The 14,505-nt window shown below is 45.9% G+C and overlaps 1 protein-coding gene across 5 annotated transcripts in view; it reads left to right on the top strand.

Annotated features, from left to right (window-relative positions):
* The first annotated feature begins 13,391 nt into the window (after positions 1 to 13,391).
* Positions 13,392 to 14,505, top strand: part of LOC121859270 (ninein-like) — a 76,865-nt gene continuing 75,751 nt past the window's right edge. For 4 of the 5 annotated variants that reach the window (XM_042356038.1, XM_042356037.1, XM_042356035.1 and 1 more), the window contains exon 1: positions 13,412 to 13,493. The gene's annotated coding sequence lies outside the window, so the exon portion shown is untranslated. Of the gene's footprint in view, positions 13,494 to 14,505 lie in introns of all 5 variants that reach the window. The other variant, XM_042356034.1, reaches the window with a different exon arrangement.

The raw sequence follows: 14,505 nt of genomic DNA, 5'->3' as shown, positions 1-14,505 counted from the left end.
CTAGTGACAGGGGGGAAGGAGGTTCAGGAGAAGAATAAAGGGAGGATTGAAGTGAATTTTAGGAGGAGAGAACAGATGCAGTGGCTAAACACCGCTTGCGTGAGGGATTATAAGATGGGGGCAGCAGCAACAACCCGGCTGGACGCGGCAGGGAGGCGACAAGACAAGGCCAGGCTAGCGTCAGGTCAAGCGTCAGGTCAAGCGTCAGGTCAGGCGTCAGGTGCGTGTTGGGTTGGGCAATGGATGTTCAGTGCTTGGTCGGCTTGATTGTGTTTTGGTTTCTTGTGTGGAGGGGATGTCTTGGTCTTCTTAGCTTGATGTCGATTTTCTTCTCTCTCTGCTTCTCTTCTTGCTCTCTTGAATTGTCCATTCGTTTGTGTTTGGGTCTTCTTGTTCGTCTTCCTCGTATTTTAAGTCCTCATAGGTGTGGAAGAATTCAGAGAGGGAGAGGTTGACCACGTGGGCTTCAGCACCACTGGCCGCGTGGGCTTCAGCACCACTGGCCGCGTGGGCTTCAGCACCACGGGCCACGTGGTGTTCTTGGTTCTGTGTGGTGGGCTGCTTCTGTTGAGTTTTCTTTTCTTGGTTTTTCTTTACTGCTGGTTTTTTCTTTTCTTGGGAGCGTACAGCAAGGAGGGCCTCTTTGTAGCTCAGTTTTTTCTCAAGACGAGCCTTGGCTACCCTGCATTCCTCCTTCCATCTGGGGCAGGTCCGGTCGGCGGAGGAGTGTGGGCCACCACAGGCAACGCATTTTTTCTCTGTGTTGGGGCAGGCCGTGTAGCGGTGTCCAGGGCTGCCACACATGGAGCAGGTGTCTTCCTGCGCCTCACACTTGTTTACAGTGTGTCCATAGTGCTGGCATTTGTAACACCGTTTCGGTCTGCAGTAGGGCTTGACTGGCATAGTTACCCACGCCAGTTGAGCTTCCTTGGGTAGGGTGGAGTGGTGTCCGATGAGGGCAGTGGTGTCGGACAGCTTCTTCACAACTTGGAGCTGCTGCTCCTTGAGGAGCTCACTCAGCTCTGCTTTGTCCATGTGGGCAATTTCGGCGTGGGAGATTACACCCAGCTTCAAGTTGTCCCACATGAAGGCAAACATTTTAAAAGGAATGCCGTTGATGTCTGGGATCTCCGCGAGTTGAGCGGGCATGCCCATCTCGGCGAAGGTGATCTTGATGTCACCATGGAGCTTTAGGCGTTCTACCTTGGTGACCCCCACGATCCCATTAGCTTCGAAAAACTTCTGGAGAACTAGGAGGTTTAGTTTCTTGGGGCAGGTCGGCGTGTCCGGACGTATCCGCGCCACGTTAACAAACTCGTATCCGTTCATGGTGAGGGAGAGAGAGTGTGAGCTGAGGCTGAGAGACTGCGAGGCTGAGAGGCGCTGAGGAGAGACGTGGAGGCTGAGAGACACTGAGGCTGAGAGACTGCGAGGCTGAGAGACGCGCTGAGCTGAGAGAGACGCAGAGGTGAGAGACGAGAGGTGAGAGATGCAGAGGTGAGAGACGCTGAGCTGAGAGACGCTGAGCTGAGAGACGCTGGAGGCTGAGAGACACTGGGGCTGGGAGACTGAGGCTGAGAGACGCTGAGCTGAGAGACGCAGAGGTGAGAGACGCAGAGGTGAGATGAGGTGAGAGACGCTGAGCTGAGAGACGCAGAGCTGAGAGACGCTGAGGCTGAGCGACTGCGAGGCTGAGAGACGTGGAGATGAGAGAAGCAGAGCTGAGAGACGCTGAGCTGAGAGACGCAGAGCTGAGAGACGCAGAGCTGAGAGACGCAGAGGTGAGAGATGCAGAGGTGAGAGAAGCTGAGGCTGAGAGACGCTGAGGCTGAGACGCTGGAGCTGAGAGACGTGAGGTGAGACGTGGAGATGAGAGACGCTGAGCTGAGAGATGCTGGGCTGAGACGTAGAGGTGAGAGACGTGGAGATGAGAGACGCTGAGCTGAGAGATGCAGAGCTGAGAGACGCAGAGATGAGGGAGAAGTTATTATTTATTATTTTATGTGAACCTTACCTGACTAAATCACATCTATTAGTGGTCTCGTGGTGGAGGGGTGAAGGGCAGGAGGAGGGGACGGTGGGAGGGGAAAGCGGAGGAGGGGACGAGAAGGAGTATAGGCGTGATGGAGGGAGGGAGGGGGAGGGTTAGACACTCACCCTCCTCCTCCCACCCTCCTCTCCTCCTCCCTCCTCCTTCCCTCCTCCTCCCACAACCCTACGTAATAATATGTGGGTGGGTGACGTCAGAACCCCTGGCTGTCTTCACAACTGGGTGACGTCACAACTCCTACGTAATACTATGTGGGTGGGTGACGTCAGAACCCCTGGCTGACTTCACAACTGGGTGACGTCAGACCCCTGGCTGACTTCACTGCCTCTTACAGTAATATATAGTAACTGACGTCATCATTATCACCTTCCTCTATCATGTACGGTAAACAAACTATTCATAAATTAGTTACGTCTCTATGCTAGTTAATTTACCATGATAGTATCGATAATGGGAAGTTTACCAGGACAGTATTATAGTAAACTGACCATTGATAAATAGCCAGAAATGGGTGCCTGACTTTACTGTTTGGGGAAGGGAAGATCGTCATACAGTGCCGGTCACGCTGCCTACCCTGTACTGATGACTTAGTTTACTGTGTGGTGGAGGGGGTGTTGTGGTGGAGGGGTGTTGTGGTGGGGAGGGAGGAGAAGGGGTATGTGGAGGGTGTTGTGGTGGAGGGAGTGTTGTGGTAGGGGGTGTTGTGGTGGAGAGGGTGTTGTGATGGAGGTGTTGTGGTGACGGGGTGTTGTGGTGGAGGGAGTGTTGTGGTGGACGGGGTGTTGTGGGGGGTTGTTGTGTGGGAGGGAGTGTTATGAAGGAGGGGTGTTGTGGAGGGGTGTTGTGGTGGAGAGGAGTGGTGGGGAGGGAGTGTTGTGGTGGACAGGGTGTTGGGGGTTGTTGTGGTGGAGAGGGTGTTGTGGTGGAGGTGTTGTGGTGGACGTGTTGTGGTGGAGGGGGTGTTGTGGTGGGGGTGTTGTGGTGGAGGGGTGTTGTGGTGGAGGAGGTTGTGGTGGTGGGTGTTGAGGTGGGAGGGGGTGTTGTGGTGGAGGGAGTGTTGTGGTGGAGGGAGTGTTGTGGTGGAGGGGGTGTTGTGGTACGGGGGTGTTGTGGTGGAGGGTGTGGTGGAGGAGGTTGTGGTGGTGGGGGTGTTGTTGTGGAGGGGTTGGGTGGAGGGAGGTTGGTGGTGGGGGTGTTGTTGTGGAGGGTGTGGTGGAGGGAGGTTGTGGGGGTGGGGGTGTTGGAGGTGGAGGGGGTGTTGTGGTGGAGGGGGAGGTTAGGTGGAGGGGAGGTGGGGTGTTGTGGTGGAGGGAGTGTTGTGGTGGAGGGGAGTGTTGTGGTGGAGGGAGTGTGTGGTGGTGGGAGAGGTGTGTTGTGGTGGAGGAGGGTGTTGTGGTGGGAGGGAGTGTGGTGAAGGAGGGGTGTTGGGTGGAGGGGTGTTGTGGTGGAGGGTGTTTGGTGGTGGGCAGGAGTGGAGGGTGTTGTGGTTGTGGTGGAGGAGTGTTGTGGTGGAGTTGTGGGTGAGAGGGTGTTGTGGGTGGGGTGTTGTGGTGACGGGGGTGTTGTGGTGGAGGAGGGGGGGGGGTGTTGTGGTGGAGGGGTGTTGTGGTGAGTTGTGTTGTGGTGGAGGGTGTTGAGTTGTGGTGGGGGTGTTGTGGTGGAGGGAGTGTTGTGGTGGAGGAGTGCTGTGGTGGTGGGGTGGTGTGGAGGGGGTTGAGGTGAGGGGGTGTTGTGGTGGAGGAGGGTGGTGGTGGGGGTGTTGAGTGATGGGGTGTGTGGTGGAGTGGAGGTTGTGGTGGAGGGAGTGTTGTGGTGGTGGTGGGTGGTGTGGGGGTGTGTTGTGGGAGGGGTGTTGTGGTGGAGGGAGGTTGTGGTGGTGGGAGTGTTGGTGGGGGGTGGGGGGTGTTGTGGTGGAGGGAGTGTTGTGGTGGTGGGGGTGTTGTGGTGGAGGGAGTGTTGTGGTGGAGTGAAGTGTTGTGGTGTGGGTGGGGTGGTGTGTTGTGGTGGAGGGGTGTGTGGTGGAGTGTTGTGTGTTGTGGTGGGGGTGTTGTGGTGGTTGTGGTGGAGGGAGTGTTGGTGTGTGGGTGGGGTGTTGTGGTGGAGTGTGGTGGTGGGGTTGTGGTGGAGGGAGGTGTGTGGGGGTGTTGTGGTGGGGAGTGTTGTGGTGGAGGGAGTGTTGTGGTGGAGGGTGTTGTGGTGGAGGAAGTGTTCTGGTGGGGGGTGTTGTGGTGTTGTGGTGTGGGGTGTTGTGGTGGAGGGAGTGTTGTGGTGGAGGAAGTGTTGTGGTGCAGGGGGTGTTGTGGTGGAGGAATGTTGTGGTGGGGTGTGTTGTGGTGGAGGGTGTTGTGGTGGAGGAAGTGTTGTGGTGGTGGGGGTGTTGTGGTGGAGAGGTGTGTGGTGGTGGGGTGTTGTGGTGGAGGAAGTCTTGTGGTGGTGGGGGTGTTGTGGTGGAGGAAGTGGTGGGGGTGTTGGGGTGGTGGGGGTGTTGTGGTGGAGGTGTTCTGGTGGAGGTGTTGTGGTGGAGGGAGTGGTGGGTGGTGTGTGGTGGTGGTGGGGTGGGTGGTGGTGGGGTGTTGTGGTGGAGAAGTGTTCTGGTGGGGGTGTTGTGGTGGTGGGTGTTGTGGTGGAGGGAGGTTGTGGTGGTGGGGGTGTTGGTGGTGGAAGTGTTGTGGTGGGGTGTTGTGGTGGAGGGGGTGTTGTGGTGGAGGAAGTGTTGTGGTGGAGGGGTTGTTGTGGTGGAGACAGATGGGAGGAGTGTTGTGGTGGGGGGGTTGTGGTGGACGTTGTGGTGGGGTGGTGTTGTGTGGAGTGTTGTGGTGGAGTGAGAGTTGTGGTGGGGGTGTTTGTGGCGTGTGGGTGTTGTGGTGGAGCGGTTGGGGGTGTTTTTGCGGGGTGTTGTTGGGGTGAGTGAATCGACCTCCCCTCCTCCTGTGAGAGACGTTTGCCTACGCGTTCCTTTCCCTCTCTCTCCTTCCTCCCTCTCCTTCCACCCCTCTTTCTTCATTCCATCCTTCTTCCCTCATTCCACCCATCCCTCTCCGTCCACCCCCTTCCTTCCCTCCATCCCTTCCGTCCTCCCTCCCTTTCCATCCTCCTCCTCCTCCTCCTTCTCTCCCTTTCCACCTCCTTCCTCTCTCTTTCTCTCCCCCCTTCCTTTATCTTCGTAATTCCCTTCTCTACACACCCGGCCGCCTCCCCTCACTGCGGTACATGAGACACACTTGATAAAGACGAAGTAACAGAAAAGTGTAAACAAAAAAAATACCTTTGTGAGTCACTAATGAATGTCTGAATCACCTGTAAATATTAGACTCCACAGCTGATTTTATCCCCACCTGATGACTCGACACCCTAATGCTAACCAAACCTAACCTAACGTAACCTATCCTAACCTAACGAAACCTAACCTAACCTATCCTAATCCTTATGTGATCCAAAGGTTTATGGTGTGAGTGTGATCAGGAAGATATAAGGTGATCTGATCTTCTTTAACTAGTGATAAGATGATCTGATCCTCTTAACTAGAATTATAAGGTGTTCGATACTCTTATATACGCACTGAGAGAGGGTAAGTTTGTTTACTCTTGGCTCAGTGTTGCGTCAGAATACCTTTCACCTTACGTATGGTAAGTGTTGACTCACCTGGTGACTGTGTGTTGCTAAGGCTTCATTTATAGGTGTGTGTGTGTGTGTGTGTGTGTGTGTGTGTGTGTGTGTGTGTGTGTGTGTGTGAAGTTATACTGTACTGGATATTGTGTCTGTTTTTTCTGACCTACTGTAACACACTCATACATACTCACATACAACATACATACATATATACGCTACATATATACATGTCGCAAACACCGCATGTGGGTCAGTCTTAGTCATTTCTAACAGTGTGGCTCTCCTTCACTCACTCGTTTACCTCTTCAGCTACGTATTAAGTCTTGCACTCATTCGTGCCGATTACTGTGCCTAGGTGTATTACTACTACTACTACTACTCCTATTGCTGCTACTACTACTATTGCTGCTACTACTACTACTACTACTACTATTACTACTACTTTATTTTTTTAATGCCCTCCAGCCTCTCCCAATAGCCACACCTTCGCCGCCATTTTACTACCTTAAAATTAAATATCCTAATACATAAGTAGCTATCCTATCTGTGTTGAGTTAGTTGAACCGCAGATCTATGCGGCATTCAGTGACTGTTGCCTCATAGTCAATATCTGCAACTGTTGTCGGCTTTGGAGCCGATGCTCTCGTTCCCCTGAGGCAGAGCAAAGGAGAGAGAAGGACAGTCGACATCTCATCCAGGCTGTAACATAACTTCTGGGCTGCTGCTTCTGTTCGGAGATCACCTCCGCGAGTCTGGCGTAGAAGCATCTTGCACTTGGTCCCATCCCACCAGAGGTTGTGAACACCAGAGGAGTGAAGCTGCCTTGATCAACGTTCTGAATTCTCTCCCCGTATGCCCTTATCTTGTCGTTCTCGTTCCTCCTGTGTGCAGAATCGAGAACTAAGTTACGGTGACATGCGGCCATGGGATAAAAAATCCTTATGTCGAAGAAGGCTCGCTGTCCCCACGTCCAGAATCCTCAAGCACTGACGTCAACACGGCTTCGTTGGATGTGTTTGAATTTCTATGTTGGAAATTCTCACCGTCCAATGGAAGGAGGGTCGGTTCTACCCTGACATCACGACAGATTTCCTTCAACATATTTGCTGTGAGATCCCTTACTTCGTCATGCCTCATGCATATGAAGCACCCTTTTTTGCACACCATGGCGTGATCGACGTCATAGGAAGAGCCACACATGCATTGGGAGGGCAAACCTTCTACTGGCCTACTGTAGCTTAGAGCAATGGCATCTGTAAATTCTTGTTTATTGAGACTGAAACCATTTGCCCTTATCGGTATTGTAGGTAACCAGTTCGAGGCGCCCACCTCCTGTGTTATAGCTTCTTTTTTTTTTAATTCTCTGGTACTTGCAGCAACAGTTACTGTCGTTCTGTTGTAATGGACCGTCGAATCTTGTTTACTTCACTGGTATCCACCTCACCTGTTGCGTTCTGAGCTATTATGTGGTCAGTGAGGGCTGCCGTGAGCTTAAGTGAATTTTGATGTTCAGTGGCAGCAATCTCCTCTGGATTGGTCAATCCCATTCCTCCCAGTCTCGGTGGTAGTGCAAGGAGTGATCTTTCTGCTGGGGTTAAGTGAGGGTGTTTCACTAATTTGGGAATGAAATTGATGCTGATAGCTTCTTCCAGAGGGTGGAGGAGGGGTCCGATATCAGGGATAGTGCGCATCAGGTAGTTCCGGAGATGCTTGACTCCATGGGTGAATGCCGCAAAAGCTGCATGTGACTCTGTGTTAGCAATATCAGACAGAGCTTGGATTTCCCTGACCCACTCATTCACCTTTCCCGTTATGTACTCGGTCTTGAAGTCCGTCGTGCCGATTACTGCTCCTAGGTGTCTTTGGCCATCTTTTGTTAATTTGACCTCACTTCCACCGAACACCTCCATTGCCCGTTCATAATGTTCCGGCTTCACACTGCTACTACTACTACTTTTTTAAGTTGGGGCCTCCAGCCTCCCCGTACAGCTACGCCTTCGCCACCATTTTACTTTAATATTTTATATCCTAATACATAAGTAGCTACCCCAGCTGTGTTGAGTTAGTTAAGCCGCAGATCTATGCGGCATGTAGTGACTGTAGCCTCATAGTCAATACCTGCGACTGTTGTTGGCTTTGGGGCCAATGATCTCGTTTCCCTGAGGCAAAGCAATGCAGACGTAAACAGAGAGAAGGACAGTCGACATCTCAACCGGGCTGTAACGTGACCTCGGGGCTGCTGTTTCTGCTCAGATAACACCTCCGCCAGTCTTGCATAGAAGCGTCTTGCACGATACAGGTACTTTAACGGGCAAGGCCGTGGGCTCGTAACACACGTCTTGCCCACGGTGCCCACCGTTTCTCTGTGGATGTCGGTCACACTATAATAACCCGTTATAGTACCTCCTTCTTTCCTCACACAGCCAAACTGTGGAATGCTCTGCCTTCTTCTGTGTTTCCATACTTATACAATCTGTCTCACTTCAAAAAGCTGGTTTTCCGGCATCATCGTGGTGTAGATTAATATAACCTTTTTCTTTTCAATTTTTTTTACTCTTTTTTTTTAGCCCCCAGGTCCCGTTGTGGGTCGATGACCTGTGCCCGGGTGGGCTATTCCCCGTAAAAAAACAATAATAATAATAATAATAATAATAATAATAATAATAATAATAATAATAATAATAATAATAATAATAATAACAATATTAATAATAATAATAATAACAATATTAATAATAATAATAATAATAATAATAATAATAATAATAATAATAATAATAATAATAATAATGATAATGATAATAATAATAATAATAATAATAATAATAATAATGATAATAATAATATTAACCAATAATTATAACAATAATAATATTACAATAACAATAAGAATAGCAATAAGAATAATACTTATAATAATAACAACAACAACAATAATGGTAACCTCTATAAATGTGAAGAATAACAACATCACCAAACACACAAACATTCTTCCTATGGGATCTAATTCCACTTGACTGGTATGTAGATTACAAAGACCCGGATGTAAGAGTAGTGATGGCGTCAGGTGTGTGAGCTGGTCAACACTTCAGACCTCAACATGAATCGTCGCGGGTCTTGATGGCTGAGAGAGAGAGAGAGAGGGGGAGGCTGAGAGAGAGAGAGAGGGGAGGGGGCTGAGAGACTATGAGAGAGATTTTTGATAATGTTCCTCGTAAACAAACACAAACTCAACCAAATTATCTCATGCTGTTAGGTTAGATTAGGTTAGGCTAGCTGAGCATGATTCTTCTGAAAACAAATAATAAAAAGTTCACCTCGAATCGTTCATAAGTTATAAGAACATAAGAACATAAGAAAATAAGGAGTCTGCAATAGGCAGCTCCTGTCGAGAGTTACTACCACTCTCTATCATCCATGAATCTATCTAGCCTCCTTTTGAAACTTTCCAGAGTTCCAGCACTTACTACAAAGTTGCTAAGCTTGTTCCACTCTTCCACCACCCTATTTGTGAACCAGTTTCTTCCTATCTCCCTCCTAAACCTAAACTTATCCAACTTGAATCCGTTGCTCCGAGTCCTATCCTGCTCGGATATTATAAGAACTTTATCTATATCCCCTTTATTGATCACTTCCCAATATCTCCGCACTCTTGAGCCTTAGGGAATCAAGTTAAGTTTTTGCCTATCTGTGATATGGATATGCTAAAGTCTAAGTAAATAACATCGTAATTTTCGTCATTATCTACTACCTCGAAGACTTTCCTAAAAAACGTTAGCAGATTTGTTAGACAAGATTTTCCCTTTGTAAACCCATGTTGAGAGTCGTAGATTAATTTGCTATTCTCTAAATGCGATCGGATGCCATCTGCTATAATTGATTCAAGAAATTTCCCCACTACTGACGTCAAACTGATCGGCCGGTAATTTGACGCTGATGCTCTGTCTCCCTTTTTGAATAACTCAACATGACAGATAGACAGACAGACATATAATGGACAGGGCCAACACAGTGCTATAACCATTACAGCATTGGCTTGCCATAAGACCCCCGACTGATCTGCCGGGTCCAAACAATAAACCAAGACATATTCTCCATATCTCAACAGATGTGTGACAGGTAACTCCAGGGAAACGATTCTCAGAAATTTCTTTCGTTAAATTTATTCACCAAAAGCACGTAACAAGTTAAAGATACAGAGTTCTCGGTATAATTTTCATACTTTTAATTTATTCTACCATTATTACGCACAGGGTCAAAATTAATGCGTTATTAACAATACATTTAGGTGGAAAATTCAACATACGGATCTTGGAGACCGGCGCCCAGGTACATAACAAAGAGATGGTCGATAACTGGTCTGTACTGTAGGTCAAGGTCTCTGAGGGTGTGTTTAGGTGTCATGCTACCCTGTCAACTCACGATATCCCCCCACCCCCTCCCACCCCTTCTACATGAACTTAAAGGGACGACTGGACAATTATGGACAAGCGTTGGTTAGATCAAGATACGTGTAATAGAGGGAAAGGAAGGAAGGAAGGAAGTTAAAGAAGGGAAAGAGGTAAGGAAAAGAAATGAAAGATGAAAGAGAAGGGAAGAAAGGAAAGAAGGGAAGGAAGGGCGGAAGAAATGAAAAAAAAAGAGAGGAAGATAAAGAAAACGATGGAAGGAAGAACTGCTATCATAAGAATGCCTCATACCTCCAAAGACGACCAAAATCAATAGAGTTCATCACCTGTACATAAATAACGTGTGTGTTAAGTTTGGTTCTCACGTGACCAATAGTACTTAAGTTACTGTAAGGACGAACTGGACGAACTGGCGGACAGACGGACGAACAGACAGACGGATGGACAGACGGCCAGAGGAGTACCAAGTCGGAGTGATACATCCTCTTAGACACTCAGCTTGAAGTATATTTTCCAAGTATTGCTTTCCAATATTTTCAGCTTAATTAACAATACACCCAGCTTAACAGGGTATGCTCCTAGATAGATAGATAGATAGGTTAGATAGATAGATAGATAGCCAGCCTATGGGAGTCGCTGAACATATGGTAGTCACTGAACTCCTGAGAGAGAGAGAGAGAGAGAGAGAGAGAGAGAGGTTTCTAGAACCTTTAGACCCGTTGCCCTTAACTTACACTTACCTCTTCAGGACTTTTAACGATTCATCATGAGAGGGGAATCTAATCCTCTAAAATGCATGACAGAGATTCATCGAAGAGCATTAATGATTCCTTGATAATGATTTAAGAGAAAGGTTGTAGTGGACGTCTCCCCTACAACTGCCTACAACTGCGTAGCCACAGCCACCACCTGCTACCGCCTTCCCTAGCAACCAACCAGATGTTACCGTATCTTAGCAACGGAACTAGTCACCGGCGACTTTCTGGGTTTTCCCAACATGATTCATAGAGGACTGGCGACTGCTGCTGGGTATATAAGCTCTGTCTCTCCATTGAGATTCATTCTGACCATTCTTCTTGAACAAGCAACACCTCCTCCTCCGCCGCTGCCTGGCTGCCTTCGCTTCTCCTCGCCTGCCTGGCGGCCCTCGCTTCTCCTCGCCTGCCTGGCGGCCCTCGCTCCCGCCAGCGAGCATGGCGACCCACCAGCTGTCCTTCTCTGAGCTTCCTCACCAACCAACTCTCATTCTGCCCATCTTCCTGAACAAGCAACACCTCCTCCAGCAAGCTCCACGCTGTCAGCATTTATTCAACCAGGAGGCCAGCAACAGGCAACATCTTCTCTAACGAAGCTCCTGCACATCTACCTCCTTCAACACGCTACTCACCGAACGTCTTATACTGAGCAGCTCCCCACCACACGGCACCTCCAGCACCAGACTGTCTATCATATAACTTATATCATATAAGAAAACCACATTAGAGTTTTCTTCCATCCTGAGTGCTAGACAACATTAATATCTCGATACCCCTACAAGGTTTATAGAGAGCCATTAGAAAGCACCCGGGATCCTTACCTTCAACCCATCCTCTCTCTTACTCCCAATTGATGTACAAATGTCTCAAATGTGCGGGAATATACTATAATTAACCAAACCACAACAGAGACTAACAGCGGTGACCGGACGTTGACTGCTCTAGGCTGCACCGTTACTGTACTTGCACACAGAAAACTCACTCATTCACTAAATATACTGTTGGTCAGATCAGGAAAGGCAAGCTGATTAAACGCTGTAAAATATATAGCTACTTTATAATAATGCCATAATGTTGGTAGTTATGATATTGTATAATAGAATGAAACTTGACAACTTGTTTTGGGGAAATATAAAACACGGCTCGTCATCAAACACTTCCTGCTTATACAAATATTCTGCTTGACTCATCTGCCGAGAGAGAGAGAGAGAGAGAGAAAGACGGAACGAGAAACAGATACGGAAAGAGAGAGAGAGAGAGAGAGAGAGAGAGAGAGAGAGAGAGAGAGAGAGACCATCTGAAAATGAAACAATGATTTAAGAGGGACAGAAGATCTAATTGGCACTCGACACTGATGAAATGTGACACTAAAAAGGAAAGAAAGTCAAGATCTCAATTAAACACTGCCATTTATTAAAGAAACAATGCATAATAAGCATGGGAGGAAGATTATGTAGATGGTAAGTGAGGGAGGAAGAGGAGGAGAGAGGTGATGTATGACAGTTATTTATGTTTCCGGTTAATTGAATATATTAAATAAATTAACCATACTAAATAAGACACACATTAGTTATGATCAAATCCCTTTATAGCGCAATGTATTTATTATTTCGTAAATGCAAATAACAGTTTAACTTAATCAGAGGTAAACTAACATTATCTTTTTTTTAGTAAAGTAGTTATTTATAAAGCTGTTTTAATGGATATTCTTTGTAAATAACTGTTGTTTTCTTTACTTTTATACACAAATAGCTGATGTGCCTGACTTAATATACATTGGGTGTGGCTCAAAGGCTTACGTTCCTTCTATGGTCTCTTCAACAGATACAATTTCGAAACTTATGGAAATAAATATCAAAAGAACAATAACTGATGTAAGAAATAAGCTAGTGTCCCCTTTTAGTTAAGATATGAATGTGTTCAGTGCCGTTAATGTTCAAATTAAAGAGCTTCCTGAAGTCACTGAACCTGAAGGATACCGTAATGCGCACTACCTGACGTTTACCGCTGTACTAAACCTAATCATTTACATTTCCTAATCATTTTACTTTGTTATATTAATATCAACTAATAACACTGAAATTGTCCCCATTGTATCTCTTAAATTAATTACGCCCATTAGTTAGATCACGTAGCCTAATGGGTGGAGTAAAGACTTTAACTGATTTACCGGGTAGCTAATTTGCCCTTAGAGTTTACTTGACTTTATTACAACAATTATTACCATCATTATTCAAACTGTGGTTTAAAACTGCATCGCCATACCATTATTACCACTATAATCACTATAACCTGTATTTAGAATCCAATACCTTTAGTTACCTGAAGACTTTCCTACTGTATTGATTTGTATATACTTACTGATCACTCTATAATATTACATTACCCACTATTAGCTATATCATTAATTTTAGTTATAAAATATAATCATAAAACTACATTTATAATTACATTTATAATTTTGTCAATGTGTATAATTTGTAAATAGAATCGAATTGCCTTATAGGGAAGAGAGTTATGTCATCTATACTCCATGTTAGGGTTATGTCGTCTATACATGTCAGGTGTGTTTACAATGGCCAACTGAAGGAAGGAGTGAGACCTACCTGAGATCTGACCAACTGTAGCGATTAATACCATCCTGTTCGCACTCATCTTTAATATTTGAGAGTAAGGAAGAAGTTTAACCTTTTATCTACCCTTATATTACTCCTAGAGACCCGAGAAAGTAGAGGTTTGTGGTGTTTTATAGGTGGTTAGTTATGGGTGCGCGTGAACCCTGCCCAGAATACACTGTTGAAGTGATTTATTATTAAAGATCTAATTTTTATTGAGGGATTTTATAGGTCGTCTTTTATGGTATTGTTATTATTACTAAGGTGTGATGTACGGATATGTTTTATTACTGGAAGGCATTTATGGATGATCCCAAGGCCATAAAGATGGATACTGCTTCAATAATCGATATATTGTGGCTTAACTTTAACTAGTTTATGATAGTGAGTTTATATTATACTTTAAGACGAGGAGGAAATGTTTTTTTGGTTAGTTTGTCATTAATATGTTGTGAGTAGTGAGGAGGGATGGGAGGAAGAGGGAAAGTGTTGTAGTAAGGTCATGAAAAGAATTAAAGAAATTATATAGTTTTACAAACAAATCAAGAAAATTAATAAAGAAAAGGTTTTATATCAAATTCCATCAGAGTTCTGCCTAGTTTATTACTAAATGGATGCACTTATTATAAAAAGTTTATCATAATTGGTTTAGGATTTGATTAATGTTTGTAAGTGAAGATGTTGCCTGCAGGACTTAATATAATCATTGATCTTAATCTAATTTTGACAAGGATGAGCCATTAAACATAAATAATGACCATATATATGTTTTCAGAAATTCTCAGTCATTCATTTCTATTAATTTCACACTTTAGCGATGTTTTGTTTTCATTTGCTAACACCTCGGAGCAGCTCCAGAAGTACATGTGGCCGAGCTGTTAAAGTATTTCAGTAAAACTTAATTTTTATTCCATTTTTGTCTGGCAGCTTTTATCAAATTCAAACTATTGTTAAGAACTTATTGTAAGATTGTTGTCCATTTTGTTATAAGTTGGCAAAGTTTTCATGGAATTTCTCCCAAGTTGGTAAATTTAAAAGAAACTATAAAATATATTGTTCAGAATTGT

The sequence above is a fragment of the Homarus americanus genome, unplaced genomic scaffold, assembly GCF_018991925.1.
Source record: "Homarus americanus isolate GMGI-L3 unplaced genomic scaffold, GMGI_Hamer_2.0 scaffold36188, whole genome shotgun sequence".
In the NCBI taxonomy this organism is placed as follows: Eukaryota; Metazoa; Arthropoda; class Malacostraca; order Decapoda; family Nephropidae; genus Homarus; species Homarus americanus.
This window is presented reverse-complemented; position numbering and strand designations above follow the sequence as displayed.